The sequence below is a fragment of the Lissotriton vulgaris genome, chromosome 1_1 (genome assembly GCF_964263255.1).
Source record: "Lissotriton vulgaris chromosome 1_1, aLisVul1.2, whole genome shotgun sequence".
In the NCBI taxonomy this organism is placed as follows: domain Eukaryota; kingdom Metazoa; phylum Chordata; class Amphibia; order Caudata; family Salamandridae; genus Lissotriton; species Lissotriton vulgaris.
The window spans coordinates 31,752,101-31,766,033 of NC_141685.1; the positions used below are offsets into that span (position 1 = coordinate 31,752,101).

General features: G+C 48.1%; 1 protein-coding gene and 1 pseudogene across 1 annotated transcript in view; both read left to right on the forward strand.

The window, feature by feature from the left end:
• Window positions 1–292: 292 nt before the first annotated feature.
• Window positions 293–11,863, forward strand: LOC147737055 (uncharacterized; annotated as a pseudogene).
• LOC147737056 (uncharacterized) overlaps window positions 9,113–13,933 on the forward strand; it is a 133,881-nt gene continuing 129,060 nt past the window's right edge. Inside the window, exon 1 of the mRNA XM_086934323.1 lies at window positions 9,113–9,216. The gene's annotated coding sequence lies outside the window, so the exon portion shown is untranslated. The remainder of the gene's footprint in view (window positions 9,217–13,933) is intronic.

Here is a 13,933-nt window from a genome sequence, read left to right on the forward strand (position 1 = left end):
TTGGTATCCCAGGAAAAGTACCGACAAGCAGGCGATATGGAATTTTGCAAAGTTGAATTTGTAACCCAAGTCGGCAATACTCAGTATGATACGATCTACGTGCACAAGATGCAGTATTAATTCATCATCCGTCAAATAGATGTTATTGACTTAACCAATTCTAATTATATTAGCCATTTTTGTGCTTCTGGACATTTGTTAAAAAGATTTCAATTATGTTAGCCACTTTGGTACTTTTGGACATGTGTCAGAAACTTGAAATGGTTTATGCCATCCTGATTTGATTCCAACTATGTTAGCCATTCAGATTCTTTTGGACTTTTACAAAAAATTGGAGTATGTCATTCATGACCACCAGAATGGTATACATTTTGTATCAAATCTTTTATTTATTATATTTTTGTCTATAGGTTTGTATGCACGTTATTGTCTATTTATGAGCAATAATACTATATAATATAAATAAATATTATATATATATATATATATATATATATATATATATATATATATATATATATATATATATATATATATATATAATCAATAAAAGAATACATTTTGGAATAATAATATTTCTTCTGGTCACATGTTGTTATTGTATAGTATAGGTCCACTCTTTTATTCATTTTCTAGATGTCTATTTACAAATATTGATGTAACCGAATGCATCAGGATCAATATCATGCAAAAGGGACACTATACATGCTGCAAAAGCACCAGGACTACTCTCATAGCCCATAGGCAAACGTGTTAATCTTTTTTTTTTTGAAAATCTTTTTATTAACCTCATCACTGCGGTGCGAATGCCGCCACAGTGCTGAACATTCCTATCGCGGGTGTGGGCATGACAGCTCCTGGCCGTCATCAGCACACGCCCACCATGGCTCATGACGGCCGGAAGCCATCATGAGCATGGAAGAGGTTAACATTGCCCATGTTCTCATTCATTATACAGCTGTGTTCAAAAGGCATGAAGGATAATAACATTACATTGTACAATCACAGGCAAACTTGACAGTACAATAGTTTGATTATACTTAAACTCCATCCCCCTTCCCACCCTGTGTGGCTCAATACCTCCACCAAGGCCCCCATATCTTCTTCCATTTCTTTACGCAGCCCCTGCACTTGTATATCGTTTCCTCTGCCCTCTAGCACCAGTCCAGATCTCGAAGCCATTGGTCCCATTGCGGGAGCACCTGCGACCCCCCAGCAACTAGCAATATTAAATTTCGCCACCCCGGCTGCCGTGGCCAACCAAATCTCATTATACCTGGACCAGTCTGTGGGTCCTTTAATCATAAGTTCAAGTTCAAGTTCAACTTCAGGAATTTGTATAACGCACTACTCACCCAGAGGGTCTCAAGGCGCTTGTGGGAGGGGGTGCATTATTTATCGAATAGCCATGTTTTAAGTTCCTTTCTGAAGGAAATGTGGTTCTGTGTAAGGGGTAGGTGGGTGGGGAGAGAATTCCAGGTCTTGGCCGCCAGGTAGGAGAAGGATCTTCCTCCCATGGTGGATCTATGGATGCGCGGAACTGCGGCAAGGGCTTGATTGGAGGATCTTAGTTGGCGGATGGGTGTGTAGAAGGACAGTCGTGTGTTGAGGCATTCGGGTCCTAGTTTGTAGAGGGCCTTGTGTGCGTGGGTGAGGAGACGGAACGTTATTCACTTGTTGACAGGGAGCCAGTGGAGGTCTTTCAGGTGACCGGTAATGTGATCTTGGCGAGGGATGTCCAAAATGAGTCTGGCTGATGCGTTTTGAATGCGTTGGAGTTTTTTCTGTAATTTGGCTGTGATTCCGGCGTAGAGGGTGTTTCCATAGTCCAGTCGGCTAGTGACCAGTGCGTGGGTGACAGTCTTTCTAGTCTCGGAGGGGATCCAACTGAAGATTTTTTTGAGCATACGAAGTACGTTGAAGCAAGAGGATGAGACGGAGTTGACTTGTCTGGTCATCGAGAGTGAGGAGTCTAGGATGAAGCCTAGGTTACGTGCGTGGTCTGTTGGTATGGGTGCTGTGCCCAGGGCCGATGGCCACCATGAGTCGTCCCAGGCAGAGGGAGATGGTCCTAGGATGAGGACTTCCGTTTTGTCTGAGTTAAGTTTTAGGCAGCTGTTTTTCATCCATTCGGCTACTTCTTTCATGCCTTTGTGAAGGTTGGTTTTGGCGGTGTTAGGGTCTTTAGTGAGGGAAAGGATCAGCTGGGTGTCGTCAGCGTAGGAGATGATGTTAAGGTTGTGTTGTCGCGCGATGGATGCGAGTGGACTCATGTAAGCGTTGAAGAGGGTGGGACTGAGTGATGAGCCTTGTGGTACTCGGCAGATTACTTCAGTGGCCTCTGATTTGAATGGGGGAAGTCGGACTCTCTGGGTTCTCCCGGCGAGGAACGAGATGATCCAGTCCAAGCATTTTCCTTGTATGCCGATGTTACTGAGGCGTTGTATGAGGGTGCTATGACAGACTGTGTCGAAGGCAGCGGAGAGGTCGAGTAGGATGAGGGCAACTGTCTCTCCGTTGTCCAGTAGTGTTCGGATGTCGTCTGTCGCTGCAATGAGGGCGGTTTTGGTGCTGTGTTTGGCTCGAAAGCCAGATTGAGAGGAGTCGAGGGAGTTGTTGGATTCAAGGAAGGCGGCGAGCTGGCTATTGACGGCTTTCTCGATGACTTTTTGGCAGGGAATGGGAGGTGGGAGATGGGGCGGTAGTTCTTAAGTTCAGAGGGGTCTGCTGTGGGTTTCTTCAGGAGTGCGTTGAGTTCGGCATGTTTCCAGCTTTCTGGGAAGGTAGCGGAGTTGAAGGAGCAGTTGATGACATCACGGAGATGGGGTGCGATGATGGAGTCTCCTTTGTTGAAGATGTGGTGGGGACAGGGGTCGGTTGGCGAACCAGAATGGATGGAGTTAATTAGGCGGATGGTGTCTTCAGTGGTGATTGGGTTCCAGGCGCTAAGTGGACTGTTCTTTGGAAGTGAAGCTGTTATGTATGTCGGCGATTTTGTTGTAGAAGAAGGAGGATAACGAATCGCAGAGGTCTTGGGAGGGAGTGATGTCGTTTGAGGCTGCGGTGGGGTTGGTAAATTCTTTGACGATGTTGAATAGTTCCTTGCTGTTATGGGCGTTGTTGTCGAGTAGATCCTTGAATGCTGATTTCTTGGTGGTTCGGATCAATTGGTGGTGTTTGCAGGTGGCTGCCTTGAAGGTGGTCAGGTTGTCAGTGGTTGGATTTTTTTCTCCATGTTTTTTCGAGAGTACGGCATAGTTTCTTGGATTTTTTATGGTCATCGTTGAACCAGCGCCTAGAGATCCCGCGGCAGTGGAGGGCCTGGCGGCACCGGAGCATTGTCGGGCAGTACGGAGCTACACCGAACAGAGACAGAAACAAACGGTGAGTAGCTCAGTGGATCTGGTGCCCGGACGGGGGATCATCCGGCGGCCGGAGCAAGGGGCTCTGGGTGCCGTCCACGACTGGAGAAGCGGAGGCTGGGGGAAACACACACGGGCGAGCCCTGTGGGCTCGAGGGGACAAACGAAGAGCGGCGATCACTGAGGTCACACTGTGGGGGTCGGCTAAGTCGACAACAGACCTGCGGGACCCAGGTGGCGGGGAGGTCGCTGGATTGGACTGCTGGGTAGCGGCGCCCTCGCTCAGATACGATAGCCGCCTTGGCCGGTCCCTGGTCGCTTGCCTCAGGGCGCCCGTTCGGTACCCCCGCAATTCCGAACGGGACATTTTCCTGCACCTGCCATTGCTGAGGCTGGTTGTGGGAGTGCGGGGCATCCTGAGGGGAAGGCGGAGAACATTGTAAGAGAGGCCCCTGGGCCACGTGGAGCTTGTGGGGAGCGCTACCGATTGGAATGATAACCGGGCGGCCATTTTAAGCACAAGAGAGGGCCCTTGAGCGGCGGACGACTTGCTTCCTGGTCATAGTGGCCGTGCATGGGAAGGGACGCTGAGGCAGCTTAGTGTGGAGAGAGACCGAGGGGCACTCCATTTGGCTGAAGGGGAGTTGGGCCGGCCCGCCTGCTGGAGGCATTCCTGCCACGGCGCCCGCGGCGGCACTGACAGCCTCAACCTCCTGTTGGATAGTCAAAATCCCTTCTCTTACCTGACAGGCAGGCAGGCAGGCTTCTAGGCTCTTCAGGGCCGGTACCGGCAATTAATTCAGCCTGCAGGTAATGTCACTTCAACATGGATAGACTGTCAAGCAGGCACCAGCCCTGTTGGCAAGCAAGCACCTGAGTGCTTTGCAGAGCACTTTATTCCTTGGTAACAGAGGACTTTGAACTGGGGCATAAAAGAGGGATCGATGGTCCCACTTGTATACACAACTGGCAGACAGGAGAGGTAGTGTACTCTGGCACACTCTCACATTCTGTGTATGCCCCTCACAGGCTACAAACACCAACATGCTTAACACGCACTTGAGATGTTAGCGCAAAGCCTGGACAGGGACATAGAAACAGAGCTTTACATGAGTGGGTCAGTATGACACCATCCAATTATCTTGATGAAATGATCTCATCAGACTATTGATCCTTACAACAGGGTGCATTGCCACCACCGCTCTATCTGTTAAACCCATGTCAGTTCTCTGTCTTACATACGGGCACACTTTGTGTGACCCTCCAGGTCACAGAACCGGTCCAAGACCTCTTATGGAGGCCACGCGGTGGTGAAGGAGCGACCTCTTACCCTGCTCGCAGGCAGGTCGCTCCCCACACCACCACACGGCTGCCAGCTGTTCCGTTGCCTGATTCTGCTGCCTGCCTTCTCTCGACGTTTTCCCTGATTCTGCAACCCTATCTCGCCGTTTTCCCGCAGTTCCCACTCCTCCCGCTGCTGTGTCCCTGCAGCCCCGCCCCCCTGCCTCCCCATTGGCCACCCCGCTCCTACCTCCCAGCTGCTCCTCCCTCCCTCTCCCCCTTTTATGGAAGCCGTGCAGCGGGCGCGCGCAGCGGTGTGTGCAGCGGGCGCACCGCTGACACACCGAAGGCAAGCACATCTGCGCCCATCCATGCCTGGACAGCGCCCAGCGCAGAACCCCTGGACCCCACGAACGCCACAACACCAGACTCCGCTACGAAGTCAGCACCCTTCATGCACTCAACGCCGGCCGACACCACACCTGCTTCCAGGCCACCCCGAAACGGACTCACTGACCTTTCTCCTGCTAACACCTGCAGCTTCACCTGCAACAGAGCCACCAAACCTCCAAGGATTGGACCCAACCACCTCCGCTACATACTCCTCAACACCCGCTCCGCACGCAAACATGCCGTTGAGCTCTGGGATCTGCTTGACACCTCCGCCCCAGACGTGAACTTCCTGACCGAGACCTGATGGAACGACTCCTCGACGCCTGACATGCCATAGTCATCCCGGACGGCTACAAGATCACCCGCAGGGATCGCGCCAATGGAATTTGAGGAGGAATTGCCATCATCCACAAGTCTCCCCTCAAGGTCGCCACCCACGCAGACGACACCCTCAACACCGCCGAACACCTGCACTTCCGGATCCACACCGACCCCAACATCACCCTCAGAGTTACACTCATCTACAGACCCCCCGGACGCCGAGCTCAGGTCAGCGACTCCATCGCCGACCTCGCCAGCACCCATTCACTCACCTCCACGGACTACATCCTCCTCGGGACCTGAACTTCCACCTCGAGAACATCAACGACGCCAACTCCGCCACCCTGATCGACAACCTCGCCAACCTCGGCCTCAGACAACTCGTCACCACACCCACCCATGCCGCCAGCCACACGCTGGACCCCGTCTTCTCCACAGGAACCCACTTCGCCTTCAACCACACCACGAACTCCCCTGGACCGACCACCGCTGCATCCATTTCCCCTTCAAGAAACCAACCACGCACCACCGCACTCAACAGCTACCTTGCCGCTGCTGGAGCAAAGTCACCGAAGACCAGCTGATCACCACCCTCGCCCAGAACCCACCCACCGACCCCACCAAGCCAGAAACCGCAGCCCACAACCTCAGACAGTGGATCGACGACTGCGCCAACACCCTCGCCTCGCTGAAGATACCTTCCAACAACCACGCCAACAAAAGAGCCACCTGGTTCACCGATGAGCTCCAGACCTCCAAACGCGCATGCTGAAAACTGGCAAAGATATGGCTCCATGAATGCACACCGGACAACCACGCAGCCCACAAGGACGCCACCCGCAGACATCACCACCTCATCAGATTAGCCAAGAGATCCTCCTTCAAAGACCGCCTGGATAACAACGCACACGACAGCAAAGAGCTCTTCAGCATCGTAAAGGAACTCTCCAACCCCGGCGGCAACGACATACCGCCCTCACAAGAACTGTGTGACTCACTAGCTATCTTCTTCCACCGCAAGATCGCTGACATCCATGACAGCTTCAACACCACGACCGCCCCGACTACACCAGACCCCACCTCACCGGTGAACACCGCCTGACCTCGTGGTCCAATGTCAACGACAACGAGATACACAAGGTCATGAACTCCATCCACTCAAGATCTGTCAGACCCGTGCCCACACCATGTTTTCAACAAAGCAGACACTGCCATCGCACCCCAACTACAGAAGATCATCAACATCTCCTTCGAAACAGCGACATTCCCGGAAAGCTGGAGCACGCCGAAATCAACACCCTCCTCAAGAAGCCCAAGGCGGACCCCAAGGAACTCAAGAACTTCCAGCCCATCTCCCTGCTCCCGTTCCCGGCGAAGGTCATCGAGAAAATCGTCAACATGCAACTGGCCTGCCACCTGGAAGACAACAACATCTTGGACCCGTCCCAGTCTGGGTTCAGACAAAACCACAGCACCGAGACAGCCCTCATCGCCGCCACTGACGACATCAGGCGCCAACTCGACAACGGCGAAACATCAGCCCTCATCCTCCTGGTCCTGTCAGCCGCCTTCGACACGGTCTGCCATCGCACTATAAAGACACGCCTCCTAGAAGCTGGAATCCAAGAGAAGGCCCTTGACTGGACCACGTCATTCCTCTCCGGCAGAACCCAGAGCGTACGCCTCCCGCCCTTCCGATCCGAAGCCACCAACATCATCTGCGGCATCCCCCAGGGCTCATCCCTCAGACCGACGCTGTTCAACGTCTGCATGGCCCCCCTTGCACAAGTGGCCCACCAACACGACCTCAACATCATCTCATACGCCGATGACACCAAGCTCATCCTCTCCCTCACCAAGGACCCGCACACCGCCAAAACCAACCTCCACGAGGGAATGAAGGCCGTCGCTGCCAGGAGGAGGAACAGCCGTCTGAAGCTAAACTCGGACAAGATTGAGGTACTCGTCCTCGGACCCACCCCCTCAGCCTGTGACGATTCCTGGTGGCCGACCACACTGGGGACAGCACCAACACCCACCGACCATGCACGCAACCTAGTATTCATCCTCGACTCCTCCCTTTCCATGTCTAAACAGGTCAACGCCGTCTCCACCTCCTGCTACAACACCCTCCGCATGCTTTGCAGGATCTACAAGTGGATCTCGAATGAAACAAGAAGAACAGTGACACAGGCCCTATTCAGCAGCAGACTGGACTACGGCAATGCACTCTACGCAGGAATCCCAGCCAAACACCTTCGATGACTAGATCGCATCCAAAACGCCCCCCGTCGCAGCCATATCACCCCCCACCTGAGAGCCCTATACTGGCTCCCCCTCGACAAGAGGATCACCTTCAAGCTCCTCACCCATGTACACAAAGCACTCCACAACGCCGGACCAGCCTACCTGAACAACAGACTCAGCTTGCACACCCCCACCCGTCAGCTCCGCTCCGCCAGCCTCGGCCTCTCCGCTGTCCCCCGCATCCAACGAACGACCTCCGGTGGCAGATCCTTCTCCTACCTCGCCGCCCAGACCTAAAACACCCTCCCTACCCACCTACGGCAGACCCAAGACCTACTCTCCTTCAGAAAACTCCTCAAGAACTGGCTCTTTGAGCAGTAGCGACACTCCCCCACCCCCAGCGCCTTGAGACCCTCACGTATAAGTAGCACGCTTTACAAGTATTCTGATTGATTGATTGATAGTCCCTTGTTACAAGTTGCACAGTACTGGGGTGGCAGAAAAATCGCATGTAATTATTTTCTGTTACTTCATGATAGATTTGCCCAGTAACGTACAGTTGCAAGGTTGATGGCATGGAATGGGGAACTGCCGCGAGGAGCAGATTTTTCTGGTCGTCAAACCACATGCAATTCGCCATTTCATGGGGTTTTTCCCTGCTATTATTAACCACCTGGTTCATCAGGTGGCAGATATAGAAATGTGTTTGGTTGGAGGGCGGTGGCAGTAGATGTAGGGGAGGGAAGGGGAAACGTTTTCTAACAGGGCGAAGCATTGTGTGTTCTCCCAGTTAGTAAAAAAACAGCATAAGTCTTGGCAGCTAATGTTGTAGACAAAGTCTTATGCAGCTTTTCCTTCAAATATTTCCATCTGGAAAAATAGTGTCATGGTTTTCTACACCTGGTAAAATCCGGGTGCAGAAAAACCTAACAACTGATAATCAGCTGGAATGAAATTAATACATGTAAGTACCCTTTCATTTCTTTGCACTTGACTTAGTTGAGGGATAGGTCAAGGCATCGGGCTCGCAACACACAAGAGATTAGCATGAAGCAGAGGCCAAAAATGTAGGATACCAGATAAATGCAGTTGGCAACTCTGCAGGGGAAAATGCCTGTTGTCAATGGAGGGGACATTTTCATCCCAGAAGTCTACATTACAAATGAAAGAATAGTAGTTTTTTTTTTTAAATAGATCAGTTTTGTGCCAGCCGATATAACTTAAATATCTGCCTCTGGGATTCTGGTTACAACTCCATAGGGTACATGTCAGTTATGTGATCATATTAAAATTTTGAAAATTCTACAAATTCTCACTCTTTCATCCGAGAGCTCTCAGGTTACAGTTCTTCGTTCTGCTGTGTCAGAAAAACATTTTCAAAATTCTGCATTGAGTTGACTTGTAAATCATATTTTTGGAAATTTACATCTATTAACTGTTGAATTTTAAATCTACAGGTGATTAAAATTAAGAGAGCAAGGTTTAGCGATACCCAACCAAATGTCAGTGCCAAAAGGAGGATTATTTTGAAAAACTAACGGACTTCCAGGATTCTCAGTTTCCAAAATCTACGTGTGGTGTGGACGTGGGAGCTGAAGAAAGTACTATACCTGTAAGTGAAGTCTCTAATTTTGCATTTCATTAACCCAGAGCAAAGCCATATCTGTGCACACAGCATCAGAAATAATGTCATAAAGACCAGTCACTTCATCATCCTCATCTGAAATATTATCTGAAAGACTAATTGCCTACGCATGACAGAATAAACGTTAATCTAAAACCTCATCTAATTCCAAAGAGGAAGCACACACTGCATAAAAGAAAGTTATTGCAAAATGTTTCTTCTCCATACCATCAAAGAAAAGACATTGAAAGAAGACTTTGAAGCCGACACATCCGACAGCCAAAGTCCCCGAGATTAAAAATCACTCTTGCTCAACAACCGTTTTTAACCAGTGACAACTTCGAGACTATCTGCCACCTCAAACCACTCGCTTCACTTTTGCAATACCCTTAAAGATACACCACTTCGTTATGTCCATGGCCATCTCAAATAAATGTTTCCTTTTTATTGTTTACTGTTCTCTGATGCATTCTGCGTAATTCGCCCCAACATTATCTGTTAAGCAGCTGTATATGTAAAACTGTTAAATATAAAAACAGATTAAGTGAACACCAGGGCACTATATCTAAGGTGAATCCCTGTCATCAAAACTACAAACTTTGCTCCATGTATAAGAAGTTTAAAAGGAACTGATGTTCTGCAACTGGTGATCCACAATAGTACTGTGCACGTACTAACGTCTTTAGTTACTCCCATTACGTCAGTGCAAAAAGGAACTTAACATTTAATCATTAAATATCCAACTAACACCTTATCACTGCTTTGCTAAGAACCTATATAAATGAATATGAGAAAAATTTCAGTTACACAAGTTGCTGCCGGAGAGGCCATAACCTGAAGACCATTATCTGCGAGAAACCTTTCAACAGGTGTTAGAGGGTAGCTTCCAGATATATTTTGCTCAATTCAAGTTTTATGAAGATTGCACATGATTTATTTTAGAGATTAATGCTGACCATTATCTAAACAAGCCAGACTGTAGAATTGTCTTCACTCTTAATAAGGCATATAAGCAAAAGAAAAACAAACTTGGTAACATTAGCTCTAGAAATAAATCTTATAAAAACATGGACTATGAGAACAAATTCAGTGTTCAAACCAGCCTTACTCAACGCAAAATAACCCAAGCCGGGAAAAAGATTCAGCCATAAATCTCATGTCACTGAACATGTGAGATTGCACACTGGGGATAAACTCTATCAGTGTTCTGAATGCCCAAAAAGTTTCCGCCGTAAATCACATCTCACTGAACATGTGAGAATCCACACCGGGGAAAAACCTAATCAGTGTTCTTAATGCCAGCAAAGATTTTGTAACAAATCAAGTCTTTCTCGACATGCAATAACCCACTCTGTGGAAAAACGTTATGAGTGCTCTGAATACCAGAAATATTTCATAGACAAAAGCAGTCTCACTCAGCATACAAGAACCCACTCTAAGGAAAAACGTTATCAGTGCTCTGAATGCCAGAAATATTTCAGTGGCCAAAGCACTCTCACTCGGCATACAAGAACCCACACTGGCGAAAAACCTTTTCAGTGCACGGAATGCCAGAAAGTTTCATTGACAAAAACAGTCTAACTCGGCATACAAGAACCCACACTGGAGAAAAACCTTTTCAGTGCTCTGAATGCCAGAAATGTTTCGGTTACAAAAGCAGACTCACTGAACATACAAGAACCCACACTGGGGAAAAACCTTACCAGTGCTCTAAATGCCCAAAACGTTTCAACCGTAAAGCAGTTCTAACTGAACATGTGAGATTCCACACTGGGGAAAAACCTTATCAGTGCTCTGAATGGCAGCAAACTTTTCGTAACAAACCAAGTCTTTCTCTACATGCAATAACCCACTTTTTGGAAAAACCTAATCAGTGCTCTGAATGCCAGAAATGTTTCAATGTTAAAAGCAGTCTCACTCGGCATATAAGAATCCACACTGGGGAAAAACCTTATCAGTGCTCTGAATGCCAGAAATGTTTCAGTGAAAAAAGCTGTCTCACTCAGCATTTAACAACCCACAGTGGAGAAAAACCCTTTGAGTGCTCTGAATGCCAGCAAAGGTTTTCTAACAAAAAGAATCTTTCCCAACAAGCAATTATCCACTCTGTGGAAAAACCTTATCAGTGCTCTGAATGTCAGAAATATTTCAGAGACAAAGGCACTCTCGCTCAGCATACAAGAACACACACTGGGGTAAAAACCTTATCAGTGCCCTGAATGCCAAAAAAGATTTTCTAACAGTGAGAGTCTATCTCGACATGCAACAATCCACTCCGTAGCAAAACCTTATCTGCCAGAAATGTTTCAGTGACAAAAGAAGACTTACTATACATACAAGAACCCACACTGGGGAAAACCGTTATCAGTGCTCTGAATGCCCAAAATGTTTCAGCCGTAAATCTTATCTCACTGAACATTTAAGAATCCACACTGGGGAAAAACCTTATCAGTGCTCTGAATGCCAGAAATGTTTCAGAGGTAGAGAGTGTTACGTGCGGCATAAGCAAACTCATACCGTCCAAAATAATTTTCAGTGCTCTGAATGCCATAAAAGATTCAATTTTAAACAGAGTCTTACACTACATAAGCAAACACACACAGGAAAAAAACGCTACCAGTGCACTGAATGCTAGAAATGCCTCTTTGATAGGCATAGACTCACTAACCATGAGAGACTCCACACTGGGAAAAAACCATATGAGTGCTCTGAATGCCAGAAAACCTTCAGAGAAAAATGCTTTCTCGCTCGACATGAGAAACTGCACACTGGAGAAAATCCTTATCCCAGAAAAGCTTTTATCTGAAAGACAGTGTTACACGTCATGAGAGATCGCATACTGGGGAAACACTTTATGAGTGCTTGTAATGCAAGCAAATCTTTGGTTACAAACTGCTTTTCATTCGACATGAGTGTACTCACACGGGGGAAAAGCCTTTGGGTGTTGAATGTTAAAAAAGGTTTAGTCACAAATACAATCTAATTTGACATGAGAGAACCCACACTGGTGTAACGCCTTATACGTGCTCTGAATGCAAGAAAAGGTTTAGTCACAAAAAAGTCTCGCTAAACATGAAGAATGCATCCACAACAGGTGAAGAGGAATCCAAATTCTGAGATGCAGAAACCCTTCTAATGCAACCTGACTTTACATGAAAGAGCAAAAATTGGAGTTGCAATAGGATTTATCAATAAAATCTTGCAGTATAACTTAGGCTGCTGGCCTCCAAAGAAATTTGTGGGATTGAAAATAGTCAACACATTGGCAAAAAATCAGCAGTTTGAGCATCTGAAAGTTACAAAACTCTCAAGGTCACTACTCGTCTCAGAGAAAATCAACTAATTGCCACAAAATTCACAATATGAATGTCTGAGCATACCCTGCCACACTTATGGCCGCCAAAAGCGGTACAAAAGGGGGTGGTGATGGACGGAGCATCTGAATCAATCAAACACTCACACCCAGTCATAAGATCTGGGTTTAATCCATCACCTTTCTTTAGCCCACTCTGCCACCCCAGTTCAGACATGGCTATATGCAAATCAGTCTGACCCTGTGCCTCATGGGAACAGTCCAGCCCAAACTGCCAAGCCATGTCTTCCCTGGAACGGAAACAAGCTTCCGAGGACCGGTTTCTGGCATTCCAGCCGTCTTCAGCCCGGCTTGCTTGAATCCAGTGGCAAAGTAAGCAAGGGACTCACGTCTGAGCATACCCTGCCACACATATGGCGGCCAAAAGCGGTACAAAAGGGGGTGGTGATGGACGGAGCATCTGAATCAATCAAACACTCACACCCAGTCATAAGATCTGGGTTTAATCCATCACCGTTCTTTAGCCCACTCTGCCACCCCAGTTCAGACATCTCTCCCATATGGCCTCCCCAACCCAGAAGGGATACATTTGTCTCCACTGTTAAGACTGGGTAGATTAAGAAGAGGGGTCTTCCACTGACACAATCTCTGTAGCTGGAGGAAATGTTGGATCCTGCCTACAACAGGGTGACTTGGTGTCAGAAAGTACACAAGAAAGATGCATTGCAGCTGCGTCAGCTGTAGCAGAAGGTGACTCAGTGGCATGTTGTCCCCAGTGTCTTTGTGTGCCATGGCCGTGAAAGAACTGGAAGACATCTTGGGTTTGCAGCGGGGTCTGGCGTTGGCAGTATTGAAAAAACCCTTCCGTATCCAGAGAGGGGACAGCATTTGTTATGAAGTTGTCTAGTGGAGGCGGACGGACCGAAGGAATGTGCTATGGCTCTGCTTTCTGTCTGGGTCGAGTCTTTTTTGGTTGCTAATGAGGCGAGAGCCATCGCATGGTATTTCCATTAACAATGCTTGGATATCTGTAGAGAAGTCCATCAACTGACCCAAGCAGTCTACAGTGTCGAGCCACATCGAATCCCAAACTTTGCAGCAACACATCCACCCTGAATAGCTTTTGTTACATATACCAGCAGAGTTTAGGCCACTGTATCCCACAGGGCATGATTATATTGGAGAGCATACCATTCAGATCAGGTTTACTGATACGGAAAAATAAATCATTAAATCACCAGTTTTGTAAGAAGCCTGCGCTTTTTACAAAAATACCAGTGAATGTGATCTCCTTGTTGTATTGGTTCAGCGCTCGCAACTAAAAGGAGGGGTCTGCGCAGCCGGCAGGTGAGGGGTTCTTTGTTTATTTACTCCTCACCTTCCTGGCCGCAG